The sequence below is a fragment of the Eretmochelys imbricata genome, chromosome 11 (assembly GCF_965152235.1).
Source record: "Eretmochelys imbricata isolate rEreImb1 chromosome 11, rEreImb1.hap1, whole genome shotgun sequence".
Taxonomy (NCBI): Eukaryota; Metazoa; Chordata; order Testudines; family Cheloniidae; genus Eretmochelys; species Eretmochelys imbricata.
In genome coordinates this window covers 23,753,675-23,775,606 of record NC_135582.1, presented here as the reverse complement: position 1 = coordinate 23,775,606, position 21,932 = coordinate 23,753,675, and the positions used below count along the sequence as shown (strand labels likewise).

General features: G+C 41.9%; 1 protein-coding gene across 3 annotated transcripts in view; it reads left to right on the top strand.

Annotated features, from left to right (window-relative positions):
* The window catches only part of QTMAN (queuosine-tRNA mannosyltransferase), a 279,507-nt gene that overhangs the window by 57,810 nt on the left and 199,765 nt on the right, over positions 1-21,932 (top strand). The window lies entirely within an intron of this gene.

The window sequence follows — 21,932 nt, the reverse complement described above, 5'->3', positions numbered from 1 at the left end:
TACACACCTTGGATGTGCTAATGTCCAATGCCTCAGCACTGGGAGCTGTGCATTTATTGGCTGTCAAGCACACACCCTGGAGTGCTTATAATGTGGTTTATGATGAACTTTTAAAAAAAAAACCATTGAAATATAAGACATTTTCCATTAGTGTGCTCAATCAAATGTTTCCATTAGAATTAAGAAAATAGTTACCCAGAGATTGACCAGAGGAAAAAAGGTATTTCAAATCAAGGCTCTCCAGTTTCTCTTTCTCTCACCCTTACACACTCAAAGCACCTGAGGAACGTGTCTGAACCTTCTCCTTCCAGTTCAGTAGAAACAGCTGGGTTAGAATTGCTTTCATTTTAAACTCCACTTCTTTGCTGGAGGATACTGGAAGCAGAAGCAGCAGCCTGAACCAGCTCTCTTTGGCATTGTCTACACTAGCGAAATTTGGCATGCTGATCACAGTGTGTCCATCCTAGCATGTCTGTAATAACCTCATGTCCGCTAAAGAAAGTGCTCCCAACTATGCAGACACATTACAACACTGTTTGGATCAGATTTACTCCAAACAAGGTGAACCACCATATGATCCTTTGCTGTGCCAGTCTCTGCTGGTTCAAGTGTGGAAGGGTGGTATAATAGCTCCAGCAGATCAAAGACTATCATCCTTCAGTGCATACCCTGGTCACTGCTTAGGTGACCTGCCTAGTTTTATATTCTGTATTCCACTGAATAGAGATCAAGTAGGTGGCTGGAAACCATTTATCTGTGCAAATAAACCTGAACACATTGGTAGCTAATTGCAGGCTATTTTCACAGTAGACATTTTATGATATCAATAGTATTCCTTACTGCTGCTTTGCCAGAAGAGGGATAGTGGCAGCCTGAGTAGCTGTTGTTTTTAACTTTCAACGGGGCATTAACACAACATGGTATAGGCAGTGATGGTATAGGCTTAAAAGTGATGATATGTGACATGACACAGAGTGTTTTTGCCATTTTAGCTGGAGAAAGGTATAGCTATTACTGAGGGCAGGGATGATTAAAGATCTTCAGCCTTCTTCCTCCATCAACTTGAAGAGGAGGCGGAACCAAAGTAATTTTGAAAAAGTTACCATCTTCACCCTGTCCCTAGCCTAAGGTCTATGAAAGCATTAAAAGGATTAGATTTAAATATGTTTCAATTAAATTAAATTGTTTTAATTAAATTATGATTGCATTTTTCCTTTGCAGTTTGTGTGATATTGTGTATGAGGTTGGCAAGGAGGCCTTATAGTCCTAATATGTATTTGTTGTAGCATGTGAAATGGAAGCCCATTCAGCAAAAAATCTCAGCTTTCATCCATACCAATGATGGACATTGTAGGTGTCACAAGGCACCTGGAGAGCTTTATAAATGTTGCTGTTGTGCCAACATTGTTTTTGAGTACTTTTACTAAGGAGAAAAGGACTCTTGGCTGTTATATGTACTGCTGATAAACTGGCAAAGTTTCTCAGTGATTTAAGCCCTTTATTATACCACACCTTGTGCTTGTATATACCATTGCCGTGGAAAAAGTAACTTGGCTGTTATAAACCAAGCACTTTTAAATCTGTGTAATCCAGTCACTATAACACACCCAGTGTTTGTAAGTGCCGGTGTCTATGATAATCTCAGAGCGATTTAAGCGCTGTCTGTGTGCTAGTGGTATTTCTAAGTAGCATGAGCTATTAACAGTTCTGGAGGCCTATTCATGCTGTTTGTAATAGCTGCAGTCGATCCTGGACTACCTTATGCATCTCAAGCTCCAGGGCTTGTCTCTCTCATCAATTAAGATCCACTCGGCTGCCATATTGCCTTTCAATCTCTGTTCCGGGTAAAGTCGGTCTTCGATCGTAACATGACGGTCCGGTTCTTGAAAGGTCTGGAGCAACTCTACCCCCAGGTCCGGGACCCAGTTCTTCCATGGGACCTGAATCTGGTGCTCATGCGACTCATGAGAGCTCCCTTAGCATCCTGTTTCCTTCTTCTTCTCTCCTGGAAGGTGTCATTCCTGGTGGTGATAATTTCTGCCCAAAGGGTTTCTGAGATTAGGGCACTTACCTTGGAGCCGCCCTGTACGGTGTTTTTCAAGGACAAGGTCAAGCTGCGGCCGCATCCAGCTTTCCTGCCCAAGGTGGTTTCTCAATTTCACATGAGCCAGGACACATTTTTGCCAATCTTCTTCCCAAAGCCTCTAAATCTGAGGAGGAACATAGGTTGCATTCCCTGGACGTCAGGTGGGCACTAGCCATCTACACTGAAAGGACCAAGCCATTTTTCAAGTTGTTCATCGTGGTGGCAGATAGGATGAAAGGTCATCAAGTATCCACCCAGAGAATTTCATCTTAGATCACTGCCTACATCTGATATTGCTATGATCAGGCAAAGGTGCCTCCACCAGTGATTGTAACCACCCAGTCAACTAGAGCACAAGCCTCGTAGTCGGCTTCCTGGTCATCCATTAACACATTCATGTCTCACTATGTGCTTACCCAGTAAGCCTGAGACAACGCCCGCTTCGGTGGAGCAGTATTACAAGCCACATGACTGTGAACTCCATGCCCAACTCCAGGAATACTGCTTGTGAGTCACCTAGAAGAGAACGACATGAGCAAGCACTCAAAGAAGAAAAAATTGTTACCTACCTTTTCATAACTGTTGTTCTTCGAAATGTGTTGCTCATGTCCATTCCATTACCTGCCCTCCTGCCATTCTGTCGGAATTTTCAGCAGCACCTGCTATACCGATGCATGAGTGCGGCATCCCAAAGGCTGCCACAGCCAATCCTACAGATACTGCTAAGGCAAAAGTCTCCGACAACTGTGCACATGGGCGTGCACGCACCTAAAATGGAATGGACAGGAGTAACACCTCTTGAAGAACAACAGTTACGAAAAGGTAGGTAACCTTTTTTTCAAGCGTCAGATTGGTGGAAACTCTATAAGAACCTTGTCAATGCTTGCTGTTTTTCAGGCTCAGATTCTCTGCTGTGGCCAGTTTCTATTGGGTGCAGTAGAAAGAGAGCTGATTCCAGTTCACTGACTCTTTGGCTGGCTGTGCTGGGCAATGATTCCATCAGAGTGTTGCTCTAACTCCACCCAGCTGGTCATAATTCTCAAGGGAACATCTTCCATCTGTAGATAGCCAGAGATCACAACCTGGCCATGGTCCATAACTCCCTATCACCTTAAGATTGGGTGGGAGATGGCAGCATAGGAGCCAGCTAAACTGGCTTTATGCCTTTTAGGGATTCTCTACTGCCAGGGGAATCCCCAGTGGGAGAGTTTAGCCCAGCAACCACTCCCCTTGTTCTGCTGAATTGGGCCAGAGAATCTGGCCCTATAGATTTTTAGATCTGTATTTTCACTGACCAGTGAAAAATATCAACAAGAACCTAAAGTTGCTTTTCAAAATGTAAAGTTGGGTCTGCTGTACAAATTTTTTCAAAGTACTTTGTGTACTTTCACCCACAATAAGAAATTTACCTGCGAATATATTAGTATGCCAAAGCTAAGCTTCCTTATATAATTACGTTTTTTTCCTATGTTGCTGCTAGCTGCTGAAGCTTAAGTTCATCATCATGTTCCCATTACACCTCTGGTGTTTAGGGCAGCGACGAAGCTCCTCCACTCCTTAGGTTGTCAGTGTATAATCCTCATGTTTAGGATTTTTACTAGATGTCATAGGGCTGAGAATAAAATTCATCCTTTCTCTATTGCTGTTACAGATGTGGTTGAAGTTATGTTTAAAGAAGACATAAACCCTGTCCTCATGTAGACAGTATTTCAAGTTACTAGATTCCATCTCTAACACTTCTCTGGCTAGTAGTCATTTAAGAGTTGCTAACCAAAGATCTCAGGCCCCCAAAAGGAAAATGAACAATTTCATTAACTTTGACTCCCAGACTTTGTGAAAAAAGGGCATCTTGAGTACAAAATATCAATATTACATGACAAGAGTGCAGATTCTGTAGATAAAGCTTACACTTTTACTTCTTAAGTAAGAAATTGCTGTAGCTGGTGTGCACCAAGATCTTTCCTAAATACAGATAAAATAGGAGAAAACAAGAAAACCTCTTTATGCAGATGAAATAAGTTCACCAGCCAAATCCATTGATAGAGATGAAACACCTGATAGCAGCCATTAAGGCTACTAGAGGTCTGTAAACTATACTTTTAAATATTTCAAATGAAAAGTTAAAAGTAAAAAGAATAAAAAGCCTTTTTTTCCCCCCAAGCGCCATCTGCAAACATATCCAGACTAGGTATAGTTACCATTCCTTCACATAAACTGATCATAACTTCAGAACTGCTGGAAATCATAGACTGAAGACCCCATTTCTCATCAAGATCCTAATATATCCAAGGTATTTCAGAATGTCAGCCTATTATTACCAGACTGACTCCTTTTCTATAATAGGGAAGTAGCTACTAATATGTCTCCTGTCAAGTTTAAAAATAGTGCTACATCTCCCATTACCACACCTATTAGTTTCCTTTCCACTCAGAGATATTCTAAATCAAGCATCTTTCATCCATTTAAACTTAATGTAAGCCATCAAGATAATAGGAATTAACAATATTGTAGAAGAAAGTTCTTGAAATCATGTCCAGTCTGCAAGAATTGCAGATATAATCCCAGTACTGTGTAAACCAACAATTAATCACGTACACTGTAGTAAAGGATCATTCTTTCCTGATATTTGAGTTTAATGGCAGTATTCCCTCTAATTTTCCCCATGCATGTGCAGAATGAATTTTCCCCATGCATGTGCAGCTGAAGGACTCCCTCCAGCTCTCTCTCCCCGCAGCAGCACCTGGGCTGGGGTGGGGTGAGGTGCCTCTCCCCCAGCCGCAGCAAGTCTGGGGCTGGGTTGGGGCTGGGGCACCTCTCCCCTGGCTGTGGCAGGTCTGGGCCGGGGCACTTCTCCCCCGGCTGCGGCAGGTCCAGGGCTGGCTGAGAGGCATCTTTCTCCGCCGCAGCCCTGAGTGCTTGTGTGGCACTTAATAGGCTGCTGCGTGGCCAAACAGCTTAGAGGGAACTTAGATGGTAAACAGTTCCTAAAGATTGTAATTCTCTTATTGGATATAGTGTATGCTTCACTATGCACTTTGAAAAAGTTGTTATTATATGAAGGGTTTTATCAAGATACATTTGACCAATTTTCTAAGATATTGGATCTGTCGGTACTCAAATACTACACAGTATACCCACTTCCAATCCTTTTATGCTTCGGTTAATATACTCAGATATTTTGAGAGGGGAAGCAAGAGATAATTTACTTGCAGAATTCCCATTTCCTTTCCTGAGCATGTTTCCTCCGTCACACTACTTGTCCTCTGGCGTCCTTACCTCGGAGGACCTTTTCCTTTTCTGACTTAGTGTCCAAAACGATTTGTTTCTAATTCAATGTAACAATGCTACTTATTCATCTGAAGTTATCAGAGTAGTATACAGACATTGATTAAGCCCTCCCACCACACCCCAGAAGGTAATTTAGTTAATGTAAGTAATTCATTTTTACAAATGCAGAAACCACATTCCCTTCTCTGATCACTGCTTATTGTGCAATGGGAGTCAGTTGGTCAATGAAATTTCTCTTGACTAAAGGGAAAGTGACCCATGTTTGCTTGGGGATCCATATTCCAAAGTGAGATGGCTGCCTCTTCACTGAAGTAACTGCTTTTGAATTAACTGAAAATGTGATATGTTTCTCTCCTTTGAAGAAAGAGATTCCCAACAATTATGATTTAGTAAGGTATAAGTTCCTTAAAGTTGTTGACTGAGAATTGCTAGTACCAGTATAGAATACAGTTGCTATTTTATGATTTAGGGCTTGTCTACGCTTAAAAGGCTGCAGCAGCGCAGCTGCACTGCTGTAGCGCTTCAGTGAAGACACTACCTACGCTGTTGGGAGAGCTTCACCTCCTGAGAGGATTTTCCACACCCCAGAGCAAAGTAGTTAGACTGACATAAGTTGCCAGTGTAGACCAAGCCTTAGCTTTTAAGTAGAAAAATGTTCTGATTCAATTCTATTTGCTACTGGAAAGAAAAGAACAATAACATTTTGGATGTTAAACATTTTTTGTTTTCCCATAACTCAAAAACAGATTTAATTTATAATGTGAAATTATGCAGGCAATTAGTGCCTTCTTATATTACAAAAAAATAAAACAGCTGAAATATTGAGGTTTAAAGTGCATCTATTGTGCACATGCATTAACAACTTTTTCACAAGGATTTATAGCATGATTGCTGGCCTTGCATGCACCGTATAATGCACAGGTTTTACAACATGTTACTTTTAAAATGTGTCAACTCCAAAAGGAGCCTGTAATGGGGTATATTCTCCCCCTAGAACTCTCCTTGTATCTAGCCAATTCCCCTCCTCTCTAGGGAGTGACTGCAGAGTTTCTCCCTGCAACTCTCTCCTATCACCAGCTTCCTCTCTTTATAAGGCTAGCCCAGCTCCTTCCCCAGGTGGGCTTCATCAGCCATTAGGCCTTATCAGTCCCTGGTTCTCTTCCAGATGTATCCTATAAGGTTAATTGGCCTGTTTTACCCGTTCAGGACCCAGGGGGTGGACATCCCATCACAGACCTATTGTGATCTGTTATCTCAGGGGTCTGTAGATTAATGGTCACTGGGACATTTTTACGCCATAACTTTGGGCTTGTCTTCATGGAGCAGCAGTTCTTTTAAAATTCTATTGTGTCCTTAATTTGCGTCATCTTTAGGGGTTGCTAGGGCTCAGTTCGCAATCTCATGTATCATTACAAGCCTGCCCAAAATCTTGCACATGAGCACATAGAAGTGATCTAAGAGTTCTGTGTCTGAGAATTTATGTGAATTGTGAGATGATAACTAATTCTGAATGTGCGGACTTTTGTGAGTTTAAGCCTTTAATGATTTTAATATGGCTTTTTGCACTTTATAGGCACCCATACCCATCTATGTGCACACATGCACAAAATAGGCCTGATGACAACATATTCTAACCCCTTTGAGCTGTTGAGGCAATGCAAAGGGACCACAAACCAGCTGGATCTAGCTGAGAATTTCCTTTATTCCTAGAGCCAGCGAGGCCAACCAGGAAAGTAAGTGACACTAATGTATAGTTGGCCCAGGTATAAATCCACTCTTAGAAACAGGAAGCCATGTTTGGCTCCCTGATGGGCCCACCCCTCCACTGTGCTAAATAGAAATTTAGCACAGTGGAGAATCTGGTCCAGAATTGTGCCTCTGTGCGTATATGTAAACACATATATATATAGATATGATACATAATCAAATGTGTGTGTGACAGGGACATGTCTGAAATTATGAATTAAAAATGCTAACTTGATAGATGCTAAATTGTTGCACCAGTTTAAGGGAAAGGGATATTGATTTTTGTCTCACAGCCTTTTCAGGCTTGTGAATTGAACAGGCAACTAATTGGACCGGTTAACTTCCTTTCTTGGGAGAAAAGCTGTAGATGCCTACAGCCGAATGGAAGGGACAGACAGTGTGGTCTAGAAACAATTTAAAATAGTTTTAGTTCTCCAATATGAACTAACCAAATAGGCTTATTGGAAAAGGTTTCAGGCTGCTCAAAATACTTAGAGGATGACTTACATGGAGGTGGGTAACTAAGCTGGGCAATAATCTTCACAAATGGTTCAGATGTTTGGGGATCACTACCCTAGATTAGTTGTATGAACTGTTTGGATTGGAGTAGGTTTATGATTTATGCTCACGTGATCCAAAAATGTGGCTAGTTGAGAAGAAGCAGAGGGACCTTTGTTTCACAGGCCAGCTGGCTGGTGAGTATGTAGATAGCAGGTCTTTGTTAGAAGCCCAAGGGAGAATGACTCATTCATGAGACTCAGGACAGGGGATGCATGAATGCTCCCCAGAAATGGGAAGTGAGAAAACCCAAGCTGGAAGGAGGGGCAGCCCCAAACTAACCCTCAAAAATAAATCCCAGGGATCTGAGTAGTTTTACCTGTTAGGGAACACGGCACAAGAGCACTCAGTGATTATGTGCCATGGGGCTGGCAATACATCGTGGTAGGCTAGCATAGTGTCCAGGATGTTGCCTCATCAGCACAGCCTGTGAACAGGGCGATTTCAGACCTAAAGGGGGTGACCACAAGGCATTTTGTCCTAGTAGCAGTGGCCAGGAAAAAGTCCAGGGTTGGAGGGATACAGGTGCTTAGGTGACTCTAGCTCAGACCTATGTGGTGAATCCAGATAAGATTTTTCTCAGTAGGCACAAAACACTGCAGAGGTTAGGGGGTCTTCCACTTAATGTATCTGTAGTTAACATATATATATATATATATAAAGTAGGATGGAGGCACCCAAGGACGTTGGGTTGATGTTGAGCTATATGAACATCTACGCAGGGAGGTACTGCTTGTGACTGATTTGGACTCTTGGTCTTATAGAACTTGCAGTACTTTGGTTCGTACAAGGAGCAAGAGCCAGAGAGCTTTGCAGAGCCATGACACAGGAGTGCTGTGAGAATCTGTGCCCTGGGTCAGAGCTGAGTGTTGCTGGAGATGAGATCCTAGTTGAGACTAGGAAAACTAAGGATAATGGGGAGGAGCAGGCTATACTTCCTGTCCCAGCAGCTAAGTACCTGCTTCATAGTTTAGGGTGCCTTAATGCTATGCTGCTATGGCTCATGGCTCTGACACCAGTAGCCAGCCTAGAAGCATAAGGCCTCACCCTGGTTTCTCCCAGCCCAGTTACTCCATGCAGGATGACCTCAACAAACCCGTCTGATGCCAAGTCCCCCCAAATCCATCTTCCCAACTTCTTAACTACCAGATACTTGGACTTTTCCCCGTGGTTCATCACCCTCAAAGGAATGAAACCTACCCCTGATTATCAGTTCACTTTGGTAAACACAGATTGTACAACAGAGACCTGCTTGGGGTTAAAATAAATAAAACGTTTATTTAATAGAAAAATCATAGATTCAAAGATGAAATAGTAAGGAAAAGCAACATAAGTTACACAGAAAATACACATAAAGATGCCATCTCAAGCTGTACACCTCTATTGGCTAAATTCCCTTTTCTAATGTGAATTACCTATTGCTTCTGAGCAATTTCCCAGCATGCCCTCACCCTAGAGGGTATTCAATGTTTCACAGACAGCACCCTGATTAGATGCTGGCTAGGGTTGCCAGTTTTAGTTGGCCGTATTCCTGGACGTAATCTTCACATGACATAATCTTTAATTAAAGATTAATCTTTAATTCCTGGAGACTCCAGGACAATCTTGGAGGGCTGGCAAACTATGCTGGCCCTCCATTTCTGCATAGAAACCTCAAACTCAAGCATGTTTTTAAAAGTTTCTCTCTCTCTATCTCTCTCTCTTTCCCCCGTCCCTTTCTCCTGGCATGATGACTCATGGTTATACAGAGTTGGGGAAACTCCCTTCTTTCTCAATTTTCCAAGACTGGGGTTTTCTTTTAATTTTCAGTGTTTGTCCATTAACTTTAATGGTCCACAATTGGGTCTTCCTGGCTGTACAGTGGATGAGTACTTGAAGTTGGTTTCATGTAAACAACTAGCCTGGGAAGTGCCCCTGCCCTGCTTGATTGCTTCACACTGTGTGGTATGAAGTGATGCTGTGAAGTGTGTAGTTGAATCACAGTTACAGTTATGACATATCTATTCATAACCATAACCTGTATGCATATCACCTAATGACTAGAACATTATGTGCTTTCAGAAAAGACCTTACTGGACTTATATTTATACACAATAACTTTGTATACAACCAGTTAATTGGATTGCTTATTCTTTGGGGTTCAGACCCCCTGTTCTCCCCTTAGGGTATCTGGACCCTAATTGTCACACCCCTCCTTAGAGAAGCTGAGGGCTGCTTGACCAACCCCAGCTCTGCAAACACTCTGCCTGAGGAATGCAGGCAGAGATACCTGAGGGATAATAGACTCCTTTATAGGGAATCTCAGGGGAGATTGAGAGTTGAGATGTTAGGAGATGGTGGTGCCCCAAAACCTTAAGCTGTTAAACTTGACACATATCATCTGGGGATGCAGTGCACAAAACACAGACTGTTGCAGAATTCTTACTGGCCTGGAGTCTTTGAGGCAATTAAAAATTATTGCAAAACATATGATACCTGCTAGAGGGTGGGAAAAGCCTGAGATAAGTGTAAAACAGCCACAATGCCACTGCTTATAATAGAACCTTTTAGGGTGTGGCCATGAATATTGTGGGGCCCCCTAGCAAAGTGACCTGGAAAGGAAAGAAATAGACTTTGGTCATGGGAGACTGTGCTACATGCTGACCCAAGGCTGTAGCTCTGTCCTCGAGTGAGGCAGACATGGTTGCTGATGTTCTGTCAACAATTTGCCCAGCAATGTCATCATTGGACCAATGAACCAGTTTTATGTCTGCCCTTCACCAGGGCTTATGGGAGAAATACAAGATCAGACACTTCTAGGCCTCTGTATATTACCCTCAAAGCAACAGGAGGGGTTTACTGAGACACTTAAAATGATGCTGAAAACCTCTGCAGATCAGCATTCACATGATTGCGATAAATGTTTACTTTATCTATTTTTTGCTTATAGAGAAGTTGCCCAAGAATCCACAGGGTTTTCTCCTTTTGAACTACTCTTTGGAAGGATGGTGCGAGGATCCTTGGACCTAATAAGGGCTGAATGAGAGAGCAGTGCTTCTCGTGAGGGGGAATTGGTGGTGGAGTATATGTTGGCTTATAAGGACAGGCTTGCAGATGTCATGTCTGGGAGAACATAGCTAAAGCCCAGGAGAGACAGGCCTGGTGTGACTGCATCACACGTGCCAGATAATAAGGAATGAGGGACAAAGTTGTGGTGTTGATTGTGGATAAACTCCAGATTGCCAGGAAAGGGCCCTTTAAAATCATCAAGCAGCTCAGTTAGATAATGTTGAGGCATCTAGTCCTTCCCATCAGCACAGAGTATATCGTATGAAAATGAAGAAACCATATTTCAATATGGAGAATCTGGTCCTAGCAGTAGGTGGGCAATAGGAGGAGGGGGAGTTAGAGGATCCCCTAGTAAATCTGATGACAGAAACAGGGTCCAGTACTTCCCTGGACTCCATGCACCTTTACAAACACCTGAGCCTTATACAACCAGTGCAGATGAAAGGTCTGAAGGCTTACAAACAAGTGTATGAAAGTCTGGACATACGACTCTTGCTGCCCACAGTGGGGGAGACAGAGTCCAATTAGCAGCTTTCCTTTCAGGGGGAAAGTAACTTGAAACCTGGAAAAGGAGGTCAAAGGCATGCTGGAATTGGGAGAAATTCAACCTTCTTACCATCTGTGGACATCACCCATTGAGCTGGTACCCAGGAAGGATGAGACTACCAGATTCTGTGTGGATTATGCAAATCTTAAGGCCCTCAGAGTTTCTGATGCATACCTATGACAGATGAGATCCTAGATAACCACAATTGACATCACTATGGGTTATTGATAGGTACCTTTAGACCCTGATACCAGACTTAAATCTGCATTTACCACCCCTACGTGGCTCTCAGTTCCCTGTTTTACCTTTTGGCCTTGAAGAGGCCCCTGCTACTTGTCAGCATCTGGTACATCAGTTACTGGTTGAGTCTGTGGAATTTGCCCTGGAGTATCTAGATTCTGTTTGTATCTTTAGTGAGACTTGGGAGGGTGCTGCACCACAGACTGCAGAACTGACTGTAAAGGAGAAGTATAAAGTGGGCATAGTAGAAATGGTCTTTCTGAGCCACAGAGTGAGAAGCGCTTGCATTGAGCCAGAGCCTTCAAAGGTAGAGGCTATTAAGAATTGGCCTGCTGTCAAGACCAAGAAACAGACACAGTACTTTATTGGGATGACGGGGTATTACAGGAGATTTGTCCTTCACTTTTGCTTCTTGACTTCTCCCGTCACCACACTGTATAAAAAGAGTAAACCTGAAAAAGTGGATTGAATTGAAGTGTCAAAGGGTCTCCTGTAAACTGAAACGAGCCCTGCATAAAGACTCAGTTCTGGAAAACCCAGACTTTGACAAACCTTTTGTGTTTTTCACAGATGCCACTACTACTGGGCTAGATGCTGTGCTTATACAAACTAATTCAAAGGGGGGAAAGCATCTGATTGTGTATTTAAGCAAAAAATTGTTCCACTGAGAAAGAAACTACGTAGCTATTGAAAGGAGTGTCTCGCCACTGCGTGGACACTTAAAAAACTACTGCCATATCTGTTTAGGTGAACCAAATGCCTCTCATCTGGTTCCATCAAATAAAAGGGTCTAATGCCAAATTACTAAGCTGGAGTCTGGAGGTCCAACATTATGACATGGAGGTGATTCATGTTAAGAGGAACGCACTTGGTAGGGCATGATAGCAGATGCTCTATCTTTGAGGGAGGTATGAAAATGTCCCTAGGGCATTAGGTAGATACCTGTGTTCTGTTCATCTCTGATGGAGGGCAGGGGGCGAGAGAAGTGACAGAGTGGGATATATCTGTATCAAATTATGAATTCTATTTTGTTTTATGTGTTGAACACATCTAAATTTGCTTCAAGGCAAATTTCATTCTTATTTCATTCCAGACAGTGGCTCAGCCCAGGAAAGTGCTTGACACCTTCTTGAAGGACTGTCACTGAGGCCATGTCTATACTACCACTTATGTCGGCAAAACTTATGTCACTCAGGGGTGTGAAAAAACAACTGCCAAAGCAACACAAGTTTTGCCGATATAAGTGGCAGTGTGCACAGTGCCATGTTGGCAGGAGAGCTTCTCCTGCCGACATAGCTACCACCACTGGTTAGGGTGTTTTAATTATGTCGACGGAGAGTTCTCTCCCCTTGGCAATCAGCGGCTACACAAGATCTTACTGTGGCACAGCTGCATTGGTACAGCTGTGGTCTTTAGTGTAGACATAGTCTGAGAAGCCATCGAGACTGTAGTCTAGGGACATTGACTTTGATTGTCCCTCAGGTACTTGTCCATTCCCATGGAACAATGTTTGTTCTACACTGGGGCCCACGGATGGGGCAGGCATGATTGGGGAAGGGACCTGGAGTGTTCCAGTGGAGCACATGGTGAGAAGACAGAGATTCTGTTTGAATGAGGCACTGATCTGTGTACAGGAGCTGACCTTTGCCACATGTAAGGAGGATTTACAGGAGAAAAAGGGCAGGAGGGTCACTGATCAGCCTGAAGCGCTCACGAACCCCAGACTCTCAGAAGTGGTGAGATCAGACTAAGGGAGGGTGTGTGTCAGGACTTTTGTTTTCAAAGATGTGTAACTCTCATGCTTTTAAATGTAAAGTCATTGTGGTTAAGAAATTCCTTGCATTCCTGCCATGTTGTTCCCCAAGGAATTAAAGTAGAACCCTGTGGAGCCTACAGACTAGGGTTGAGCTCTCGGGGAGCATGTGTAAGTGAATGGGGGATGGCTCGAGAGGTCTCAAATACTGATTTCAGGGTCCAGAGTGGCTGAGTTGTGGTTCCCTATGTCCTAAGGCAGTGGTTTTCAACCTGTGGTCTGCGTATCCCTGGTGGTCCACAGACTATGTTGAAGATTTCATAAGGGATCCACACCTCCATTCAAAATGTTTTAGGGGTCCGCAAATGCAAAAAAGGTTGAAAACCGCCATCCTAAGGAATAGTGTCAGACAAGAGATGTGAGTCTGGGAATGTGCCCTAAGGTCTTAGAGATAGAAACAGTGACTAGACTGTGCCCATTCCCAGTTTCCTGGGAAGTGTGTAGGACCCAGTGAGTGAACCCAGCTGCAACCGACTGCAGTCTGTACAGCGGATACTGGGCTAGGTTTGTATGAAACAGTGTTTGTATGAAAACATGAGTGAGAATACATAAAGAGTAGAATTCCCCAAGGTGTGGTGGCCTGCTCAAGGTCTTTCACACCACCTAAACTTCACAATAGGGCTGTCCACAAAACCAACAATACCCCCTATGTGCTGTGCAAGGAGACTCCACACTGGTCCCAATAGGCTGTCTTTAAAGTTGTTTGACTGGGTCACGGAATCCACAACTAGATGCAGTCAGTGGCTCAGAAGCCCCACATGAGGCATAGACTGGCTCTGGCTCTTATTCCAGCCTGGCTGAAGATGGATGAATTCAATCTTGTGTAAACCCTATGTAGTGTTCTGGGAAAGGCCGAATACAGTAGTTAGGCTTTGAGTGGAGAACAGTAATTTTTCATCCAAAGCAAGTGAACGTATACAATGAGAAATATTTATTATAAACATAATACTGAACTGTTGTACATTACTTTGTAAATCTGTTGAGTTTCTCATATTTTATTTTCAGGTCTAATCTCTTTTTTTATATTGCTATAGTAGTTTAGGAAGAAAGAAAGAAAAAGAAAGAAAGAAAGAAGCAACCAAACATTTGTTAGAAACTAATTCCCATATTGTGCTTACTGCAAGTTGAATTATTGTATTAACTAGTATTTTGCAGTTTTTTAAGCACTAAGAAACAAATGGGAGTTTTATACTGTAAAAGTATATACTGCTTCCATAATTGTAGTTTTCCTGGACCTTTGTTGTCCATTGGATCCTCAAATGGTATCTGGAGTCAAAAATGCCTTTTAATATCTTCAGGTGGTCAGGAGGCCAGCCTGACCATAGTGACATGTGCAGGTTGACTGCTCCAGTACACTCCAAGGGAGTCGATAGATATGCCGAGATGGTACAACATGTGGCAGCCATCGTTTAACTAACACAGAGCCACAAGAATACATTAGCACTGTTTACTGCACATTGTACTGGTTTCCTGTCAAATATGAGAGCCAATTTAAGGGTCTGATCTTGATCTTAAAGGTATTTAATTGTCTTGGCAATGGTTACTTCACAATCACTTCATCCCATGACCATGACCTGCCATGACAACAGGGAATTCATACTGACTGTGTACCATGGGTTTGGGCCTTCTTAGCAGGTGCCTCACATCTAAAGAATGCTCTTGCACAAGAAGTTAGATAGACTTATGTAGACTTTCCAACCTTAGTCAGGAATGCAAGACTCATATTTTAAATTAATTTGACCACAAACACTTCCCTGAAGGTAGCAAATACTATTTTAAAATAAAACCTTAAAATAAAGAGTTTTAATTTAAAACCTACTTTGAAATATTTCAGTGGGACCAGTGATGAGCTGCCAAAATCTTAACAACGGGTTCCGTCCTCACCCCACGAGGGGGTCATTGCCCACCCCCGCCCCCCTGGACTCCTGCCCCAGCCAACCCCTCTGCGTTCCTTGACGCCCCCCCCAGCCCCCCCCACTCCCCTCCCCGTCCCCTGACTGCCCCCAGAACCGGGCAGGAGGGTCTCGTGGGCCACCGTAGTGGGTGCCCACCGCACCCCTAAGAGCCAGAGGCACTTGCCAGGGGGCGAGGTGGGGAGTCCCGGAGGTGCTTACCTGGGACAGCTCCCAGGAAGCATCCGGCAGGTCCCTCTGGCTCCTAGGGGTGGGGGAGCATAGCTGGGGGGGAGCAGGGGGAGTGGCCGCTACCCCACTGATCACATCAAAAGTGGGGCCTTAGGCGCCAACTCCCTGGGTGCTCCAGGGCTGGAGCACCCACGGGGAGAATTTGGTGGGTGCAGAGCACCCATCGGCAACTCCCTGCCCCATGGCTGGCCCCAGCTCACCTCACCTCTGCTTCGCCTTCTCCCCTGAACGTGCCACCGCGCTCTGCTTCTCCACCCCCTCCTCCGGCTTCCCGCAAATCAGCTGTTCGGCGGGAAGCTGGGGAGGGCTGAGAAGCAGGCGGCAGCTTCCTGCTCAGGTTGAGGGTGGCGGAGGTGAGCTGGGGCGGGAAGTGGTTCCCCTGCGCCCCCCCACCCCCAGGTTACCTGCTGCAGCGCGGGTGGCCCTCCTCGTGCCCCCCCGCCCCAGCTCACCTCCGCCTCCCTGGGCGTGGGGTGGAGAAGAAGAGCAGGGCGGTGCGTTCAGGGGAGGAGGTGGAGCAGAGGTGAGCTGGGGCCAGGGGCGGGGTGGGGAGCTGCCGGTGGGTGCTTTGCGCCCACCAAATTTTCCCCTTGAGTGCTCCAGCCCCAGAGCACCCATGGAGTCGGCGCGTAAGGCGCCACTTTTGGCCAGTTAAACAACCGGTTCTAAAAGGGCTTCTAAATTTAACAACTAGTTCTAGCAAAACAGTGGGAACTGGCTCCAGCTCACCACTGAGTGGGACTACTTGTAGTCTTTTAAGTCTGTAGAGAGTCTTCAGTCAGTAATGTTTCAACTGTAAGTGCGTGTGCAACCTTGACATTAGAATGAAAGTGGTTCAGAGACTTGAGGCCATACATTTACAGGCATAAGAGTAAGACACATAAAAGTCTGATTTATAGAAAGAGAGTTAAGTGATTACAAATTAACTACAGATTTTAAAGTTTATTTATGGAGAAGGATACTTTCTAATATTTATTTTAAATAGTTAAGACTATTACACAATGTATTTTAAAATATTCCATCAAAGAACAACTTAGTGGTCTTTTAAACAAAGCTTGAATTAACTGTATTGCAAGTGAATCTTCAAATAAATAAGATTTTGATGTAGAGTTGATGGGTAAAATCCTGGCCCTATTGAAGTTAACGGGATTTTCAGTAGGGCCAGGATTTCACCACAGGCCCTCTATTTTCACTGTGCTGGGAAGCAGCAGTCAATATATGAAGAAAACAGAGCTTACATATATATCTGGGTCAGGTAGAGAACATTTTCAGGATATTGATGAAATAAAGGTATGGGATCCAATATACGCTATTTTAGCATATACATTTTTTTCCACATACTGGTACCCTTAACACAGGTGTTTGCAAGTGCATTCTAGGAACAAATAAAATAACAAATCATATCAACAGAAGGCCATGTGATGCATAATTCTGTCTGATTGTGTGAACCAGAATGTATTGTTCAGTGAAAAGGCCAGGCAATTGGCCTTCACCCTGGATGAGGCACAGCCTGTCTTTGGCATTATATTCTTGTTTTCAGACCATATGGGTAAGCATTGCTTACAGCTATCTCCAGTAATGTAATATTAATACTGATGCAGACCTCTGATCAGCAAATCGGCACCATATACTGCAGTATTCAGATAAAGCTGAATCATCAATTTATCCGTTTCTCAAAATAAAATGCATTCCTGTGTCTTATTTGGTTTCCTCTACATAAATCAATAGCATGCTTACTTTTGTATGTGTATACACTTGATCAACAGGAAATTTTTCACTCTATACTTTTTGGCTGATTTAAATATAAGTTAAGATATTAAAATATGATTGTAGTATTTTAAGGTATATCTCTACTGGGGTTTCCCTGATGAATCATTGAGATGAGTGGGTGAGTAATGCAAACTCTCTCAGTATTGTTTTTTTCAGTATGCTGCATTAACACTTACTTTTAAAGTGTGTATGTTGCGGGGTTGGAAGAAAGGGTGGAGGGAGACAAGAATCAAGGTAAAGCCTCTATAATAACGATCTGGGAAACCCCATTCTACTAAAATGTGGAGCATTTAAAGTCTTTTCCTATATTAAGTCTTACAGTGTTTATCTCAAACCATCAAAGACTGTAAATATATATAAATGCACACTACATACCTTATATCTTTTGTAGTCAGTTGACTTTTAAGATGTTGAACCATGTGTGCTGTGGATACAGTGATGGAATAAATTTCTCATACGTGTGGGATTATAATCGTTGAGACAATCATTACTGAAACCATATACCTTATTTCCTATAACTAATAGCAATTGTGTACCTATGGAATATATTAACAGTTATTCCTTTGGTTTCGGGTTATTGCTAAAATATTTTGTTGGACAGATATTTAAGCATGATCTGTAATGTATATTGCCTGAATACGTCAATGAAGAGGGCTAATTATGTCTTTCTTCTGCGAGCTATGCTGACATTTGTGAAACCACAATTATGTATAAGTGACAGAATAAATATCTTCCTTAATAAATCACTGGTAAATTACAAGTTTCCTGTACCTACCTCGGTTTAAAAAATACTGTAGTAACTGTTTACTTAGAGTTCAAAAAGTGTATAAAGTTACTGCTTCTGTAACTGGTTGAAGAGTGTAAACTTTCTTGCTTATATGTTCTTCCATGTTGTTTTTTTCAAACACATATTTATATTCTAGTTCTTCATAGTTCTCAGAATTTTTTATGGAAACCAGGAGACTTATCAGTTATCTTGTGTACCACTGGGTTAATGTGAGTTATCATTGGATTAGTTGGTCCATATTTGAAATTGTACAAAATTCAAAATAACCCAAAATAGCTAACTATAAGGATCTGAACAGGCCTTAGAAGATTACAGTTCCATACATGTTCCATTTAATAAAATGTGAACAATTGTTCTGATAATTTAACGTGACAGACTAAGCAGTCAAATGTTTTTAATGGCAGTTAATTGTGCTCTCACACAGGAATCTGAGTTCAGATCCCTAGCTGGGTACTTGTTCCCCAAAGTTTGCAGTCATTGCTGAGAGAACACATTTATTTCATAAATGGAAAGATACACTTAAAGCTGAGTCCTCAGGTTTACATACCAGCACTTGATGACTTATAAAATCTTTTTACCTCTGCCCCCAGATTCTGGGCCTGTCCAGGTGCTGATTTGGCCCCCAGGATAATTTACAGTAGCATCAGGGCTGCTCTAAATTACACTGGTTTGAAAGGGCCCTAAAAGACTGTTATGTCAGTTGGGGATCATAAGGGCATTGTGTGCTCCAGCCATATCCCCTTATTCCTCCCCGCACCATGCTGGAGGTGGATTGTAAATGGGAGAGTGTGGCGTTAGCAGCATAGTCTTGTAAGTCAGCCAGTGATTTAGGGTGAATCCTTAGCTGCCCATTTAGGAATTTAGCATGGGCAGTATCTGACCCCTTACTTAGTCTTCTCCAACATGCTCACCCTCTTGCTGACACTTGAGTCATGACTTGATTGTATCCATATGGAGCGTTATTATGAGACAGTATTTTTGAGGTGGGAGTTGAAATAATGGGGAGAAATGTCTCGCAACACACCTAAGGTGTGTGAGTAACCAGTATGACTGCACACTAGTCATGTTATTGCTTATGTAACACTCACTTGGGACTTAATTCTTATTGCAAGTAGGTAGACTTTTATTAATATGTATCCTGAAGAATCTGCTACCGGATCTGCATATGGTACATGTAGTGAAGCAAATTTTTCAAGCTACACAGCACGGCACTCCTGAGAATAGAATCAAGCCATTAGTGTAACTTGCAGAATTATTGGCTCCAAAGAGCCACCCTTGAGAGAGGAAGCACTGTAATGAGAATGGGGAAGCAGATATATTTTTCTAATATTTGTTGTTTTCTTTGAAATGGGTAAAAGAATATATGGAATGATTTGAGGATTGCATTCCATCAGATAGGGTAAATGTTTTCAGACCATTTATCATCAGTGGCTTTTCAAGACCTAAGGAGTACATAGTATATATTTACCTTAACTTGGCTAGGTCAGGGGAAATAAAGCAAGAATAATAGATGTTACTGTGATATGTGAACAAAACTGGAAACCTTGTATGCAAAATATGAGGTAAATGTCTTCATCCGACATCCATTGTGGCTTTTTAAATTTACAAAAAATTACAAGTTATTTTTAAAATAATGTGATTTACAGTACATTATCATCATATATTTTTAAAACATAAGATTACTTGGTTGGGTTTTCCATCATTCCTAAATTATATAATTTTTCACTGAAGGGGCTAATTGCATTGTCTGTCTCTTTTTATTTAATATTTTCTGTTTTAGTAGCACCTTTAAAAAACACCAAGTATAGGTTTCTAGATTGTTTTGTTATTAATCTGTGTTTAATATATGTAACTGTAAAGTACATAAAGCACATGAAAGCAGAATTCTACAAATGTTGGTGAGTGATCCTTTGATGCTTTCTTGATTTGTCGTGGGGTTTTCCCCATTCTAGGCAGTTTGTGCAAAAACCCTTTATGTATCATATCATCTTTCAAAAATTGACTGCTCTTTTTGATTTTTCATCCTTGCTTCTGAATCCTTACAAAGTGGGATCTACACACACCAGGTACACAGAGTATCAAGAATCAAATAGCCTCAGCTACCCAGCAGACAATTAAGGCAGAATCGACGTTTGAATTGAGATTTTCAGTCAGAAGCACACTAAAAGGGTTATTTTAATATTTGCATAGTATTTTGTTTTATGAAAAAGTCTAAAGGTAGTAAGACAAGTATAGAATAATCTAATTGTCAGTAATCTTAGACCAGAAGGAAACCTGAGAACTGAAACAATTTTTGCCTTATTCTTTATCTATCACAGAAAGGAACATAAATAAAGAAAACGGTTGCAAAGTATTCTAAATAAAACCAAAGGGAACATTGTTGATTCAGCTAAACTAGGTGACAAAATGGTTTCATAACTAGTCTGATGAGGAAATTTGATCAGATGTTTTATGAACAAACTACTATACTACCTCGAGTAGCCTGTAAATTAACATTAACCTCGACTCTTTTTAATGAGTGACGTAGTGGAATTTATCAGACATTTCATGTACCCTCTTTCCTTCTGAGTTAAATATGCAAAATGCTTCCCTCCAATCCTTTTCATTTGTTTTTTTCCCTTTCCTGTGTGAAAATATTTATTTCCTAACACTTTGTTCTTTAGCAAAGGTGAATAATCTAGCTTTATGTTTCATCTGCAAAATGGTAACTCCAGCAGCACCGTAAGCCCCCAAGACCATGCTGGGCCATTGATTCAGTACTGACCAAAAGGTTTCTTTTAAATTTCATCTTTTAACTCTCTGAATTTCAGGATTTTCTCATTAGCTTGTTTTTTGATAGCTGCAACGTTCTTGTAAAGTATTTTTACTCTTGATTACTGTAGGTACTTTAAACATTAACTCCAGTTTATGTTTAATTACTAGAACTATCATTTAGATTTTGGTAAAGGGTTGTAATTTATGAATCCCCTCATCCCTCCCCAGCAGAGTTGCTGAAAAGATTAGGGACACAACCAGCGACTACTGGAAACTGTGGGTCAGGGATTGGGTGCTCAGTATAGTCATACAATATATAACATTGGTCTGAAACACAAACAAATAAAGTAATCATACCCAGTGTTACTCAGCCCCTGATAGTATGTTCTGAAGTGGAAGTTATCAGAGCAGCAGACACTGCTGGTAAATACCTAATCATGGTTTTGTTTTTAACATTTTTGTTCAGTGGAGTATCCCTAAGCTTCTACAGAGCAGCTTTTCGCCACCCCAAAACGTAACTCATGAAACAGATGAGCAATAGTCACAGGGTTTTCACCTTTCCCTTAATTTTGGGCCATGTGTTTTGCTTCCTGTGTGTCAGCAGCCCTGTGGGTGAAAGTATGATAACTTCCTTAAGACTACAGTATTGTTCTGTTTCAGCCATTTTGGAGTATTCAAGAGTAATGCAGTTTGCATCTCCTCTAAGGTCTGCAAATGTGATTTTAGTGATGATCCCAGCCTTCAGTAACCTAAGGAACAGAGTCCTGGAGGTACACTCAAATTGGGTACCCCAAGCTGCCCCCAATCATGTTTCTTTTTAGTCGTTTTGCCAGATTGCCTTTACTATGAAACAAATTTGGCTGAAATATGTTTGAAATACTTTTTAGTTTTATGTACTACCATTCAGAAGGTAAAATTGTATGGACACAACCCTCAATTCCAGAACAGGAAAATATATTTTTAAAAAAAACTTTTGCAAAATAAACAGTTTTCAAATACATCCTATTTAAAAAGCCAGTAACTAAAATTCAAAATCTAAGCATTTACAGATTGATTATATTTTAGTTATTAGTTAAATTCTAAATAGCTATTTTTAATGGAATGTTGTTGTGATTAATGGACACCTTCCTTTTTCATCAAACTAATTGTTA